Raw genomic sequence first — 16130 nt, 5'->3', positions numbered from 1 at the left:
CTTTCTCCCTCCCTCCTTTTCTCCCTCCCTCCCTTCCTTCTCTCTGAACATCATAATCCCATTAACAGAGTCCAGCAGCCTGCTGGTCAGAACATGACTCACTCAGATGCCAAGTCTTTTCTCCTGTGCTGTAGTCAAGCCTCATTACCCCAAGTCTGTGCTTATGCAGTGGTTTTTAGGGGTCTGAGTGAATATCTTATATTCTCCTGGATTTTCAACTTGTTGGATGAGGGCCCTTGAAGTAACCTGCCGTGTTCTTCCTGAATCCTCACTTGGCATCCATCTAAGTCACTGTCCTTAGAGCGACCTATCATCTGCACATGTGCTCCCAGACCTTACGGTAGTCATGGACAGAATGTGACCCAGAACAGGGATGGGTCCAGAAAATGGGTACCCTCCTTTATCCAGCAAACGATTATTAAGTGTGTACTACACAGAAGGCAGAAATGTGCCGAGAACCACGGTCTAGAGACAGGAATGTGAAAAGAAAACTACCAAACAAGGAAGGAAGTGCAGGTCAGGGAGAATGCCCACGCTGATGTGGCAGCCCAGAGGAGGCAGGGGCCAGACCTCCTGGAGGAGGTGACCCAAGGTCTGTGGTGTGCTGGCGCTGGCTCGCAATTGTGCACATCTCTTCCCAACTCCGATTCAGTGACTTTGTTGGTAGCCTGAAATGGGCCATCCTGGGAGTGTTTCTATCACAGAAATCATCAAATGCTCCAGATCAGGACTTTTTTTGACTTGGAGATGGCAGTCGTTAAATATTCACCAGCACACCACTGGAATGGAGGAATGTCAATCTGCCCAATGAAGGGGAGTGGGTAATCATCCCAGGCAGAGGGGGCTGCATAACCAAAGACACAGAAATGAGAAAGAGCCCCAGGAGTGAGGAGTGACCAGCAGTGCAGTGTTGCTGGAGCACAAAGGGGCTGCTGATGGGGAGGAAGGCAGTGCTGGACCCAAGTTGATCTTTTGGGACATCCTGAGGAGTTAGGACTTTCTGCTGTAGGGGATGAGAAGGCACTTAGAAATTTTAAGTAAAGGTCCGCCATGATGAAATTTGCATCTTAGGTTGATCCTTCTGGGCACAATGTCGAGGCAAGACTGGGGGCAGGAGGACAAGGTCTAAAGAGACAGGGACAGACTTCCGGGGAAGATGGCAGAAGAGTAAGACGCGGAGATCACCTTCCTCCCCACAGATATACCAGAAACACAGCTACACGTGGAACAACTCCTACTGAACACCTACTGTACGCTGGCAGAAGACCTCAGACCTCCTGAAAGGCAAGAAACTCCCCACGTACCTGGGTAGGGCAAAGCGGAGAGATTCCCGCACAGAGGATCGGTGCCAACCAGCACTCACCAGCCCGAGAGGCTTGTCTGCTCGCCCGCCAGGGCGGGCGGCGCTGGGAGCTGAGGCTCGGGCTTCAGTCGGAGCTCAGGGAGAGGACTGGGGTTGGCGGCGTGAACACATCCTGAAGGGGCTAATGCACCACAGCTAGCCGGGAGGGAGTCCGGGAAAAAGTTTGGACCTGCCGAAGAGGCAAGAGACGTTTTCTTCCCTCTTTGTTTCCTGGTGCGCGAGGAGAGGGGATTAAGAGCGCTGCTTGGAGGAGCTCCAGAGACGGGTGCGAGCCGCGGCTGAAAGCGCGGACCCCAGAGACGGGAGTGGGACGGTGGGGCTGCTGCCGCTGCCGCGAGGCCTGTGTGCAAGCGCAGGTCACTGTCCACGCCCCCCTTCCGGGGAGCCTGTGCAGCCCGTCACTGCCGGGGTCCCGGGATCCAGGGACGGCTTCCCTGGGAGAACGCACGGCACGCCTCGGGCTGGTGCAACGTCACGCCGGCCTCTGCTGCTGCAGGCTCCACCCGCACTCCGTGCCCCTCCCTGCCCCCCGGCCTGAGTGAGCCGGAGTCCCCGAAGCGGCTGCTCCTTTAACCGTGTCCTGTCTGAGCGAAGAACAGACGCCCTCCGGCGACCTACACGGAGAGGTGGGGCCAAATCCAAAGCTGAGACCCGGGAGCTGTGAGAACAAAGAAGAGAAAGGGAAATCTCTCCCAGCAGCCTCAGAAGCAGCGGATTACAGCTCCACAATCAACTTGATGTACCCTGCATCTGTGGAATACATGAATAGACAACGAATCATCCCAAATTGAGGAGCCAGGAGTCAGTGCTGTGCCTCTGAGGTGGGAGAGCCAACTTCAGGACACTGGTCCACAAGAGACCTCCCAGCTCCACATAATATCAAACGGCGAAAATCTTCCAGAGATCTCCATCTCAACACCAGCACCCAGCTTCACTCAACGACCAGCAAGCTACAGTGCTGGACACCCTATGCCAAACAACTAGCAAGACAGGAACACAATGCCAACCATTAGCAGAGAGGCTGCCTAAAATCATAAAAAGTCCACAGACACCCCAAAATACACCACCAGACGTGGACCTGCCCACCAGAAAGACAAGATCCAGCCTCATCCACCAGAACACAGGCACTAGTCCCCTCCACCAGGAAGGCTACACAACCCACTGAACCAACCTTAGCCACTGGGGACAGACACCAAAAACAACGGGAACTACAAACCTGCAGCCTTCAAAAAGGAGACCCCAAACACAGTAACATAAGCAAAATGAGAAGACAGAAAAACACACAGCAGGAGAAGGAGCAAGATAAAAACCCACCAGACCTAACAAATGAAGAGGAAATAGGCAGTCTACCTGAAAAAGAATTCAGAATAATGATAGTAAAGATGATCCAAGATTCTATTTCCAAGATCCAAAATCTTGGAAATAGAATAGACAAAATGCAAGAAACAGTTAACAAGGACCTAGAAGAACTAAAGATGAATCAAGCATCGATTAAAAACACAATACATGAAATGAAAAATACTCTAGATGGGATCAATAGCAGAATAACTGAGGCAGAAGAACGGATAAGTGAGGTGGAAGATAAAATAGTGGAAATAACTGATGCAGAGCAAAATAAAGAAAAAAGAATGAAAAGAACAGAGGACAGTCTCAGAGACCTCTGGGACAACATTAAACGCACCAACATTCAAATTATAGGGGTTCCAGAAGAAGAAGAGAAAAAGAAAGGGACTGAGAAAATATTTGGAGAGATTATAGTTGAAAACTTCCCTAATATAGGAAAGGAAATAGTTAATCAAGTTCAGGAGGCACAGAGAGTCCCATACAGAATAAATCCAAGGAGAAATACACCAAGACACATATTAATCAAACTGTCAAAAATTAAACACAAAGAAATCATATTAAAAGCATCAAGGGAAAAACAACAAATAACACACAAGGGAATCCCCATCAGGTTAACAGCTGATCTCTCAGCAGAAACTCTCCAAGCCAGAAGGGAGTGGCAGGACATAATTAAAGTGATGAAGGAGAAAAACCTGCAACCAAGACTACTCTACCCAGCAAGGATCTCATTCAGATTTGATGGAGAAATTAAAACCTTTACAGACAAGCAAAAACTGAGAGAGTTCAGCACCACCAAACCAGCTTTACAACAAATGCTAAAGGAACTTCTCTAGGCAAGAGACACAACAGAAGGAAAATACCTACAATAACGAACCCAAAACAATTAAGGAAATGGGAATAGGAACATACATATCAATAATTACCTTAAATGTAAATGGACTAAATGCTCCCACCAAAAGACACAGATTGGCTGAATGGATACAAAAACAAGACCCATATATATGCTGTCTACAAGAGACCCACTTCAGACCTAGAGACACATACAGACTGAAAGTAAGGGGATGGAAAAAGATATTCCATGCAAATGGAAATCAAAAGAAAGCTGAAGTAGCAATTCTTATATCAGACAAAATAGACTTTAAAATAAAGACTATTAGAAGAGACAAAGGAAGGACACTACATAATGATAAAGGGATCGATCCAAGAAGAAGATATAACAATTGTAAATATTTATGCACCCAACATAGGAGCACCTCAATACATAAGGCAAATACTAACAGCCATAAAAGGGGAAATCAACAGTAACACACTCATAGTAGGGGACTTTAACACCCCACTTTCACCAATGGACAGATCATTCAAAATGAAAATAAATAAGGAAACACAAGCTTTAAATGATACATTAAACAAGATGGACTTAACTGATATTTATAGGACATTCCATCCAAAAACAACAGAATACACATTTTTCTCAAGTGCTCATGGAACATTCTCCAGGATAGATCATATCTTGGGTCACAAATCAAGCCTTGGTAAATTTAAGAAAATTGAAATTGTATCAAGTATCTTTTCCGACCACAATGCTATGAGACTAGACATCAATTACAGGAAAAGATCTGTAAAAAATACAAACACATGGAGGCTAAACAATACACTACTCAATAACGAAGTGATCACTGAAGAAATCAAAGAGAAAATAAAAAAATACCTAGAAACAAATGACAATGGAGACACGACGACCCAAAACCTATGGGACGCAGCAAAAGCAGTTCTAAGGGGGAAGTTTATAGCAATACAATCCCACCTTAAGAAACAGGAAACATCTCGAGTAAACAACCTGACCCTGCACCTAAAGCAATTAGAGAAAGAAGAACAAAAACCCCCCAAAGTTAGCAGAAGGAAAGAAATCATAAAGATCAGATCAGAAATAAATGAAAAAGAAATGAAGGAAACGATAGCAAAGATCAATAAAACTAAAAGCTGGTTCTTTGAGAAGATAAACAAAATTGATAAACCATTAGCCAGACTCATCAAGAAAAAAAGGGAGAAGACTCAAATCAATAGAATTAGAAATGAAAAAGGAGAAGTAACAACTGACACTGCAGAAATACAAAAGATCATGAGAGATTACTACAAGCAACTCTATGCCAATAAAATGGACAACCTGGAAGAAATGGACAAATTCTTAGAAATGCACAACCTGCCAAGACTGAATCAGGAAGAAATAGAAAATATGAATAGACCAATCACAAGCACTGAAATTGAAACTGTGATTAAAAATCTTCCAACAAACAAAAGCCCAGGACCAGATGGCTTCACAGGCGAATTCTATCAAACATTTAGAGAAGAGCTAACACCCATCCTTCTCAAACTCTTTCAAAATATAGCAGAGGGAGGAGCACTCCCAAACTCATTCTACGAGGCCGCCATCACCTTGATACCAAAACCAGGCAAGGATGTCACAAAGAAAGAAAACTACAGGCCAATATCACTGATGAACAGAGATGCAAAAATCCTCAACAAAATACTAGCAAACAGAATCCAACAGCACAATAAAAGGATCATACACCATGATCAAGTGGGGTTTATCCCACGAATGCAAGGATTCTTCAATATACACAAATCAATCAATGTGATACACCATATTAACAAATTGAAGGAGAAAAACCATATGATCATCTCAATAGATGCAGAGAAAGCTTTCGACAAAATTCAACACCCATTTATGATAAAAACCCTGCAAAAAGTAGGCATAGAGGGAACTTTCCTCAACATAATAAAGGCCATATATGACAAACCCACAGCCAACATCGTCCTCAATGGTGAAAAACTGAAACCATTTCCACTAAGATCAGGAATAAGACAAGGCTGCCCACTCTCACCACTCTTATTCAACTTAGTTTTGGAAGTTTTAGCTACAGCAATCAGAGAAGAAAAGGAAATAAAAGGAATCCAAATTGGAAAAGAAGAAGTAAAGCTGTCACTGTTTGCAGATGACATGATACTATACATAGAGAATCCTAAAGATGCTACCAGAAAACTACTAGAGCTAATCAATGAATTTGGTAAAGTAGCAGGATACAAAATTAATGCACAGAAATCTCTGGCATTCCTGTACACTAATGATGAAAAATCTGAAAGTGAAATCAAGAAAACACTCCCATTTACCATTGCAACAAAAAGAATAAAATATCTAGGAATAAACCTACCTAAGGAGACAAAAGACCTGTATGCAGAAAATTATAAGACACTGATGAAAGAAATTAAAGATGATACAAATAGATGGAGAGATGTACCATGCTTCTGGATTGGAAGAATCAATATTGTGAAAATGACTCTACTACCCAAAGCAATCTACAGATTCAATGCAATCCCTATCAAACTACCACTGGCATTTTTCACAGAACTAGAACAAAAAATTTCAAAATTTGTTTGGAAAAACAAAAGACCCCGAATAGCCAAAGCAATCTTGAGAACGAAAAACGGAGCTGGAGGAATCAGGTTCCCTGACTTCAGACTATACTACAAAGCTACAGTAATCAAGACAGTGTGGTACTGGCACAAAAACAGAAAGATAGATCAATGGAACAGGATAGAAAGCCCAGAGATAAACCCACGCACATATGGTCAACTTATCTTTGATAAAGGAGGCAGGAATGTACAGTGGAGAAAGGACAGCCTCTTCGATAAGTGGTGCTGGGAAAACTGGACAGGGACATGTAAAAGTATGAGATTAGATCATTCCCTAACACCATCCACAAAAATAAGCTCAAAATGGATTAAAGACCTAAATGTAAGGCCAGAAACTATCAAACTCTTAGAGGAGAACATAGGCAGAACACTCTATGACATAAATCACAGCAAGATCCTTTTGGACCCACCTCCTAGAGAAATGGAAATAAAAACAAAGATAAACAAATGGGACCTAATGAAACTTCAAAGCTTTTGCACATCAAAGGAAACCATAAACAAGACCAAAAGACAACCCTCAGAATGGGAGAAAATATTTGCAAATGAAGCAACTGACAAAGGAGTAATCTCCAAAATTTATAAGCAGCTCATGCAGCTCAATAGCAAAAAAACAAACAACCCAATCCAAAAATGGGCAGAAGACTTAAATAGGCATTTCTCCAAAGAAGATATACAGACTGCCAACAAACACATGAAAGAATGCTCAACATCATTAATCATTAGAGAAATGCAAATCAAAACTACAGTGAGGTATCATCTCACACCAGTCAGAATGGCCATCATCAAGAAATCTAGAAACAATAAATGCTGGAGAGGGTGTGGAGAAAAGGGAACACTCTTGCACTGCTGGTGGGAATGTGAATTGGTACAGCCACTATGGAGAACAGTATGAAGGTTCGTTAAAAAACTAAAAATAGAACTACCATATGACCCAGCAATCCCACTACTAGGCATATACCCTGAGAAAACCATAATTCAAAAAGAGACATGTACCAAAATGTTCATTGCAGCTCTATTCACAATAGCCCAGAGATGGAAACAACCTAAGTGTCCATCATCCGATGAATGGATAAAGAAGATGTGGCACATATATACAATGGAATATTACTCAGCCATAAAAAGAAACGAAACTGAGCTATTTGTAATGAGGTGGATAGACCTAGAGTCTGTCATACAGAGTGAAGTAAGTCAGAAAGAGAAAGACAAATACCGTATGCTAACACATATATATGGAATCTAAGAAAAAAAATGTCATGAAGAACCTAGGGGTAAAACAGGAATAAAGACACAGACCTACTTGAGAATGGACTTGAGGATATGGGGAGGGGGAAGGGTAAGCTGTGACAAAGCGAAAGAGAGGCATGGACATATATACACTACCAAATGTAAGGTAGATAGATAGTGGGAAGCAGCTGCGTAGCACAGGGAGATCAGCTCGGTGCTTTGTGACCGCCTGGAGGGGTGGGATAGGGAGGGTGGGAGGGAGGGAGACGCAAGAGGGAAGGGATGGGGGAACAGATGTATATGTATGACTGATTCACCTTGTTATAAAGCAGAAACTAATAAAAATAATAATAATAAAAAATAGAGAGACAGGGAAGCACTTCAGGCAAACAAAGATGAACATTGACTTGAGTGATTGAGTGGTGAAGATGGGGAGATTCAAGAAAGGTTTGGTAAGTACAAAATACAATAGGAGATTTTGGTTGGATATAGCAGGGGGAAAGAGGATAGAATCAATATTTCTAGCTCAAATGATGGGTGGGTGATGGTGACACCACCAAAGTGGAGAATATCAACCAAGTTGTTGGTTTTTGGGGAGAAGATGAATTCATTTTGGAGTATAGTGTGTTTGAGGAACTTCCAGCTAGAGATGGGGGAAATGTCTGAACTGGAGACTCATCAGCTCACCCATCACTTAGGGAGAGTGGCTGGAAGCCTGGAGATGCTAGCAGTGCTCTGCTGTCTGTAGATACAAGTCTAACTGTACTGCCATGGGAGATTGTTGGGGGCCCCCGGAAATGCAAATTCATAATATCTACATGGTTTCCTTGACCTCTGGGCCACTAGGGACCCATCCACTCTGTCATGAGAAACCTCTGAGCAAGTGGATTCTGAGGATAGGAATGAGGTTCGCTGCTGGCAGAGGAGAGAGTAAGGCCACAGAGACCAGTGACCCAGAGGAGGTCAGCAGGAGTGTGGACAGTCAAGGGTCAAAAGTCAAGAGTTAGGGGCAAGCAAGGACTGGAAGAGCAGTTGTCTCCAGATCAGAGGAATTACAGGCAGCTGTTCTGATCCTGCATAAAAAAACACCCTCCTTCCTCTTGGATTCCTTAGAAGGAATAACTGGGACCCCAATCCTAGGAAAAGTCTAGATAGACCAGTGCTTCTCAGACAGTAGCATGCATCAGAATCACCTAGAGGAATTGTTAAAACACAGACTGGAAACACATAGGCACACACGCACACACATATAGGTGCATGTGCAGGCTGCTGGGCCCCACCCACAGAGATTGATTTAGTAGGTCCCGGGAAAGGCCCAGGAATCTGCATTAACAAGTTCCCAGGTGATGCCGACGCTGCCCGCTGTCACACTGAGTAGCCCAGGGTTAGGCTTCTTACTAACTCAGTGTGTAGGGTCTCAGGGCATTGAAATTTGAGGTATTGCAGAAAATGCTTCTCCTCATTATTCCTCATTGTCTAGGGAAGGCTCAGACAGACCAGCCAAGGGGATACTGGGTTTTAATTGGCCAAGACAAAGCTTTGTGTGTCAGAAATCTCCTTTCTACAAGTGTATTTGTGTGTATGTGTGTAAATGTGAGTTTGCCATAGATAATTGGACCAAAGGGGTAGTCTGAACTCCACCAACCCCAGCATTTCCTGGGAAGCATCTGTTTATTGTGGCTTTCTAAGGACAAATGTGGACGTGACACCCCACGAAATTCATAAGGTCTGTAACCAGATCCCTGCTCGAAACACTTTCAGATTCTGTTGGGAGCCATGAGTAACAGCACATTCTCTGTAAAGGTGGAAAAGAACCACCACCATTTTGAGATAATACCAGGGCTGGAATCAGGTGCTATAAAGGTCAGAGAGACAGAACTTCCCTGAAGAGGGAGAAGGGAAGGGGTGGAAGGGAGAGGGGCCAAAGCACTGCCCCTTCATGGAGGGGAGCCCACTCATGCAGCAAGCACTCAGGGGAGAAGTAAGTGTATAATTTCTCATGTCTGAACGCTGGATCGTCTAAACAATATTTGCCTGATTCGCTGCTTCATTCCAGGAAGTATCACAGTCTCCTTCTGAGGAGGTCCCTTACATTGTTTCCATGCTTTGTACCACGAGGTGCCCTGGCCACAGGACTCACCTGACTGACCAGTGGACCCCTGTCTCAGGGGCAGTCAGCATATGGGCTGTCTGGTGGCTGATACTGGATGATGAGTAACCAAACCCCTTAGTTCTGTCTCTTAGGAGCTTGAACTCAAAACACCAGGACAGAGTCAGCAGCTGGTGTAAGGAAGGAAGGACAGGAAGGAGAAACCAGAGTAACACAAAGAAAGCGGGTAGTGAGGAGAGGCCTGGCCTGTGGGAGCTGAAGCTGAGTCACAGGGGGTCAATGGTCTCCTAGGTCTTGAAGTCATGTTTTCTTACAATTTACACTGCATGTTTGTTTATTCATTTATAAATGTATAGATGTTATGTACAAATATGTTATGTACATTATAAAATGCTTATAAAAATAGAAATTAAAGGGTTTCCCTGGTGGCACAGTAGTTAAGAATCTGCCTGCCAATGCAGGGGACACGGGTTCAAACCCTGCTCCGGGAAGATCCCACGTGCTGTGGAGCAACTAAGCCCGTGTGCCACAACTACTGAGCCTGTGCACTAGAGCTCACGAGCCACAACTACTGAGCCCATACGCCGCATCTACTGAAGCCCGTGCTCTAGAGCCCATGCTCCACAAGAGAAGCATGCACACCACAACAAAAAGTAGCCCCCGCTCGCCGCAACTAGAGAAAGCCTGCGTGCAGCAATGAAGACCCAACACAGCCAAAAATAATAAATAAATAAAAATAAATAAATTTATTAAAAAATAGAAATTAAAAAGATGGGATAGAGATAAAATAAAATATAAAAAAGAAGAGCTAACATGGGGCAAAGAAGAAAACAAGGGTAGGTCACAAATTTACTTATTAATTCATTCAGCAACTATTCATTGAGTGCCTACTGTGAGCCAGGTACAGTTTTTATACATAGGATACATCTGCGAACAATGCAGGAAAAAAAAAATCTCTGTCTCTGTGAAACTTGTTTACATTCTATCAGGAGAGAAACAGACAAGAAACAATGACTAATATAAGTAAGAAAATAATAGAGGGTGTTAGAAACTGCGTGGAATCAGGACTGAGGCATAAAGGAGGGCTGAACACATGCATCTGATTTTGCTCCTTCCTGAAACCCACAAAAACTACAGTAATATGATTTTGTTTTGTTTAATTTTTGTTTTTAATGGACAAAATCAACAAGGTTAAGGAGAAGAAGGGAGACATCACAGTGATAACATTTTGAAGGCTGGAAAGTGAATGGACTAGTGGCCATTTCCACAGCAGATCTGATAGAGTCAAATCCTAAGCCAGAACCTAGGAGAGCTGAGACACAACCAGACCTACAGCACAGAGGACTCGCTGTACCAGGTCCCTCTGGGACCAGGGATGAAGGGGGGTGCTGCTAAAATAAGGAGGATGAGGCAAAAAAACATAAAAGAAACAGAGTTCCTATACCCCCTCCCTCATTCCGTGACATTGGTCGACTGTCCCTTACCTACCCCAGCAAAAAATTTATTCTCTGGAAAGGATAAAACACATGCACCTAAGAAAGACTTCAAGCAAAAGGTCATCACTTCTGTGATCAACTGACCTTTTTTACAACTGATCTTTTACAGCAGCCCACAGCTGCGGTACCTGTGAAACTCTCATGGCAGGAGCCAGGACCAGATTCATTTATGACTCTCCCAATACCCTGTGAAAGCCTGGCTTATGGTAGGCACTCCGAATCTATTTAGTGGGACACAGACAAGAGGGAAACTTCTAGGTCACTTGCTTCTTTCCAGCCCTGAGATCCTGAATTTGAAATGCCAGGGGTGCTACAAGGATTTGTCCTGTGCAGTGGGTTTCACATTCTCCCAGATCTATTGTGGGCTCTGCTGAGAGTTCTAATTGATTGGGGGTTCATGTTAATTCTGGCAAGACCACAATGACCCTTCTTCTCTAACGCTTTCCAGTAGCTCAGCAGGATGGATACAAAGGGAGGGAGGGGGAAGAAAGTATTTCTGGAGGGACTTCAGAGTAATTGGATCTTGGGGACATAATCTCAGATGTATAAAGTTTCTAAATTTTGTCACTTCAATTTCTAAACTTTAAATCACTTCAGGGACTAGAGTAATACCAATAGCAGGGTGGGATTTAAATGGCTTCATAAATGCAATGTATGGTCCTTTGTGGATTTTTCTGAAACACAGAACAAAGACAAGAAATGGCTGCTACTTTCAGACCAGATTGGCTATTTTAGGCCTCTAGACTATTCCCAGCCCAAAGAAAAGTGATTTTCTTTATCGATCTATTTACAAAAAAGGTAAGAGAACACTTAAAAAATTATATATATATATATATAAACTTTTGAGGGCCCAGCCCCATTCCTGGCTTCATTCCTTTTGACTAAGTGGCATGTGGGGATCTTGAAGGAAAAGGACATCTTAGTGGTGTGACAGAAAGTCCAAGAACAAGAAATTTGTGAGATCACTTAGTCCCTGGGATGAAAAACCTTTAAAAATAATCCATTCCAGAGTGAGTATTAGGGAGCCAGATGTCCAAAGAGGAAAAGGGACTTAATGATTCCCAGGCACTGAGTAGTTGGCAAAGGCCAGCTCTTTGGGAAAATTCTTCCACGGAGTTTGGCAGGTGAGTGAAGGAATAAAAGGAATGAATATCCCAGGGGCCTGGGGATTGTAAGAGAGAGAACTATGAAAGAAGAGGAAGGTAATATCGAATAGCACTTGGAGAGGAATGGCCAGGAATTGAGGATGAAGAAGATCAGTTATTTCTACCAGTCCTATACCCCAAAGCAGGGGAAATCACACAAAGGGAATGTTAACACTTCTCACAAAATTGATTAAAATTAATTGGCCACACATGGTATAACTTGATGTAAATGTGTGATATCAATCTTGATTATGATTAGAAAAATTCAATCCAATCTGGTGACATGTCAAACACCTCTATGGGCAGACAAATATCACAAAGTAGATTTTCATCAATTTCTCTATTTTACTTAGAACAACACAAAGAACCCACCAGATTTCTAGAACTGTTGTCTAGCTGCTCAGCAGGACCAGTTTCCTCACTGATTTTCTGGCTACTTTAGGCATCAGAGAATCATGAAGTGGGCTTTTTGAGTTCCTGCAGGTGACAGAGCAGAGGCACCATGGACAGGTCTAACTGGACCTCCCCCCTGCTGGGGTTCATTCTCCTGGGCCTCTCAGCCCACTCAAGGCTGGAGAAAACGTTCTTTGTGCTCATCCTGCTCATGTACCTGGTGACCCTGCTGGGCAATGAGGTCCTCATCCTGGTGACCATCCTTGACTTCCGCCTACACAAGCCCATGCACTTCTTCCTGAGGAACCTCTCCTTCCTGGACATCTGCTACACAACCTCCTCAGTCCCCCTCATTCTTTGACAGCTTCCTGACCCCCAGGAAAACCATCCCCTTCTCAGCATGTGCTGTGCAGATGTTCCTCTCCTTTGCCATGGCGGCCACGGAGTGTGTGCCTCTGGGCATGATGGCGTTTGATCACCATATGGCCATCTGCAACCCCCTGAGGCACTCTGAGGTCATGAGCAAGGCTGCCTATGTGCCCATGGCTGCCAGCTCCTGGGCAGCTGGAAGCACCACTGTCATGATGCAGACATCCCTAGCAATGCAACTACCCTTCTGTGGGGACAATGTCATCAACCACTTCACCTGTGAGATCCTGGCTGCCCTGAAGTTGGCCTATGCTGACATCTCCATCAATATAATCAGTATGGTGGTGGCCAATGTGGTCTTCCTGAACATCCCAGTTCTGTTCATCTTTTTCTCCTACGTGTTCATCATCGCTACCATTTTGAAGATCCCCTCAGCTGAGGGGAGGAAAAAGACCTTCTCCACCTGCTCTGCCCACCAAACAGCTGTGGTCATCTTCTATAGGACCATCCTCTTCATGTATGGGAAGCCTAAACCCAAGGACACCCTGGGGGCAGACAAACAGGATTTTGCAGACAAGCTCACCTCCCTCTTCTATGGAGTGGTGACCCCGGTGCTCAACCCCATCATCTACAGCCTGAGTAATAAGGAGGCGAAGGCCGCTGTGAGGAACCTGGTAACTCGGAAACGCTTCACCCAGTGATGCTGGAGGGGTCCTGATGGTTCCTGTTCCCTGGTTTCTCTCACCTGAGGGTCTCAGAGGTTAAGATGAAGGGCTAACTTCATGCAAGTTTACGTAGGTAAATCTAATTACACAGAATCTCATTACACCCAAGAGCTTTGTGCAAACAGAAAGCATTTAATGTGAATTTCCCCCTCATTCTATAGGCGATTCTACAAAAGTATATTTCTGCTGATCAAGCCTTACAGTTCTCTATATCTGTGATGCATACTAAAGAAACTGATGTCAAGGAAAAGTAACTCTTCAAGATTTATTGTTTAACTCATGAAAAGCTCTAGTCTGTAGGACCATAATTCAACTACTCCTTGGCTCGCCCTTTGAATATATTTGAAAGGGTTCTTATTTTTATGTCACCTATGTCAACTCTTCCTACTCCATTATTAAATAACAGTAATATTTTTATCCTTATCCTCGTTGCCTCTTTCTCCTTATTGTCACTTAAATTCTTAAAACTGTTTCTTGAATCGTTCTCTTCCTGTGTCTTCAAAATTAACCTCTTTCTCTTGTCCTTAACCAAGTCCCCCACCAGAAAATCATTTACATCTTTGGAGCAGAGAGGAGAGTAAGGTGTGGCGAAACTGATACAAAGGTCAAAGGTTCAGGCCTTTTTTCTTTTCCCTTTTTTGAAAATGTTATTCATCCCTGGGTTCTTTCCCTAGATATCCTTGGCCTCCAAGGGTCATCAGAGTAATGTCAAAACTGAGAGGTATCGAGGAGAATCAAATGAATTCTATTAACCACCTGACCTGGCTTGACCGAGTGTGCAGCCAAGGGGTGACCATCGCTTGCTTTTCTACCTAAGAAACCCCAAAGCCACACGGTAGTCAGAGGGAGAGGAGGTGATGCTCAGAGGGAGGAGGAGACATCTAAGAATCACCTACATGACTGGTGAGGAGCTCCAAGGCAGCTCCCTAGAGCAATTAATCTAGAAGTCTAGTTAAAGAATGAGCAGAATAGAAAACCTCTGACAGTTGATATCAATTTTTAATCCAATAGAGAAGAAACAAACAATCGAAACAATCAGCCTTTGCTGAAAAAGAGTTATTGCAGGAAGATGGTGAAAGCATTAAAGAAAATTCTCATTGGTTTTCTCAGCAGAATTCAAAAGGTTAGTGAATCAATAAAACAAGAGAAATCTATGAAAAAAGAAGCTAGGAGAAAAGATAACTGGGAAATAAGAACTTTTTCTTAGGGGAAAGATTCCACTTACTGGATCAAATAAAATTCAGTAGAAAGTATTTAAAAGTAGGGAGCACAATTTTTTTAAATGAACTTTAAAATTAAAAATAACTTAAATTCCTCTCCTAGACTTCAGAGAGAAAAACAAAGAGATTTAAGTTATTTGAGAAAAGATGAGAGGCATGGGAGATAGACCAGGGGGATCCATCATGGAAAACATGAAGAGAAAACAGAGCAGACAAAAGACAAATAATAACTAAAGAGAAAAAAACACATTTCACTGAATAGAAGTTTTAGATATTTTGTTCACAAAATGTTCATTAATCACCAGATAAGAATTGTAGCAAAAGACACACCTACCTAGGATAACTATTCAAGGATAAGTTTTGGTTCCTATATATACCAAAATAGTTCTATAGACTTTTACACAGAAGAAAAGCACATTTCCTAAGAAGGAATGAGAATCTGACTGCCATTGGCCAGCTGTTCTGCAGCCCTAAATGTAGACATCAGTGGAACAAGGTTTATTAAGTTCTGAGGGAAATGGGCTGTGAGTCCCGAGTTCTACATACCCCTCATCATTGCACAGATACGAGGGTTAAAAAGACACTTGCTGTCATGTGTAAACACAGAAAGCACATACCCCTGCAATCCCTTCCTGGAAAAAAATTTATTTATAACATTTTCCCAACAAACAGTTAAAAATAAATAAATGAAAGGATGTGATGGATATGCCACAGAAGAGACAGTGGAGAATGATGAAATGCATAAGACCAATGAAGTCTAGTCAATTCTTATACCAAATTTGCAAAGACTAATATATGAAGGAATTATTAGCAATCATGTTGAGGTAAACAGTGACAAGAAAGCAATGATGGAGCTCCAGTTACAATTCTAGATGACTTCATCAAGCTGGGAAATGGAGAAAGAGAAGCAAAGGCCACTGAAGGTCTCATCTTACAAAGGATATGGTGGGAAGGGGTTCTTAGAAATACAATCCATTGCATTGATACTGAAATGCAACAAAAGTCTTAACATGATTGTTGAAAATTTACGAGTCAATACCAGTAGACAAGTATTAGAATTCTTTCTTTGAAAGAGTCAGAGGATTATGAAAGAACAAAGAAAGTTCATCAAATGAAAAAACTAATTTAGTGAACCTGAGTAGATTTAAATCACTGTACAGTAAACAAATAATACACATTACCCAGTGGGTTTTTTTTTAGGAATTTCAAGGTTTCTAACATTAGGAACATTAGGAGATCTATTACTGCAACCATTTTGTTAACAGATTAA

General features: G+C 42.8%; 1 protein-coding gene and 1 pseudogene across 2 annotated transcripts in view; one reads left to right on the top strand and one right to left on the bottom strand.

The window, feature by feature from the left end:
• Positions 1-16130, bottom strand: part of GLIPR2 (GLI pathogenesis related 2) — a 213722-nt gene that overhangs the window by 139450 nt on the left and 58142 nt on the right. The window lies entirely within an intron of this gene.
• On the top strand, positions 12656-13723 carry LOC308618831 (olfactory receptor 13C7-like; annotated as a pseudogene). The gene has a single exon. The product of its transcript is annotated as an olfactory receptor 13C7-like (transcript).

This window comes from Mesoplodon bidens (genome assembly GCF_964165515.1).
Source record: "Mesoplodon bidens genome assembly, chromosome: 6".
Classification (NCBI taxonomy): Eukaryota; Metazoa; Chordata; class Mammalia; order Artiodactyla; family Ziphiidae; genus Mesoplodon; species Mesoplodon bidens.
The sequence above is the reverse complement of the archived record's forward strand: the minus strand, read 5'-3'. Positions and strand labels throughout refer to the sequence as shown.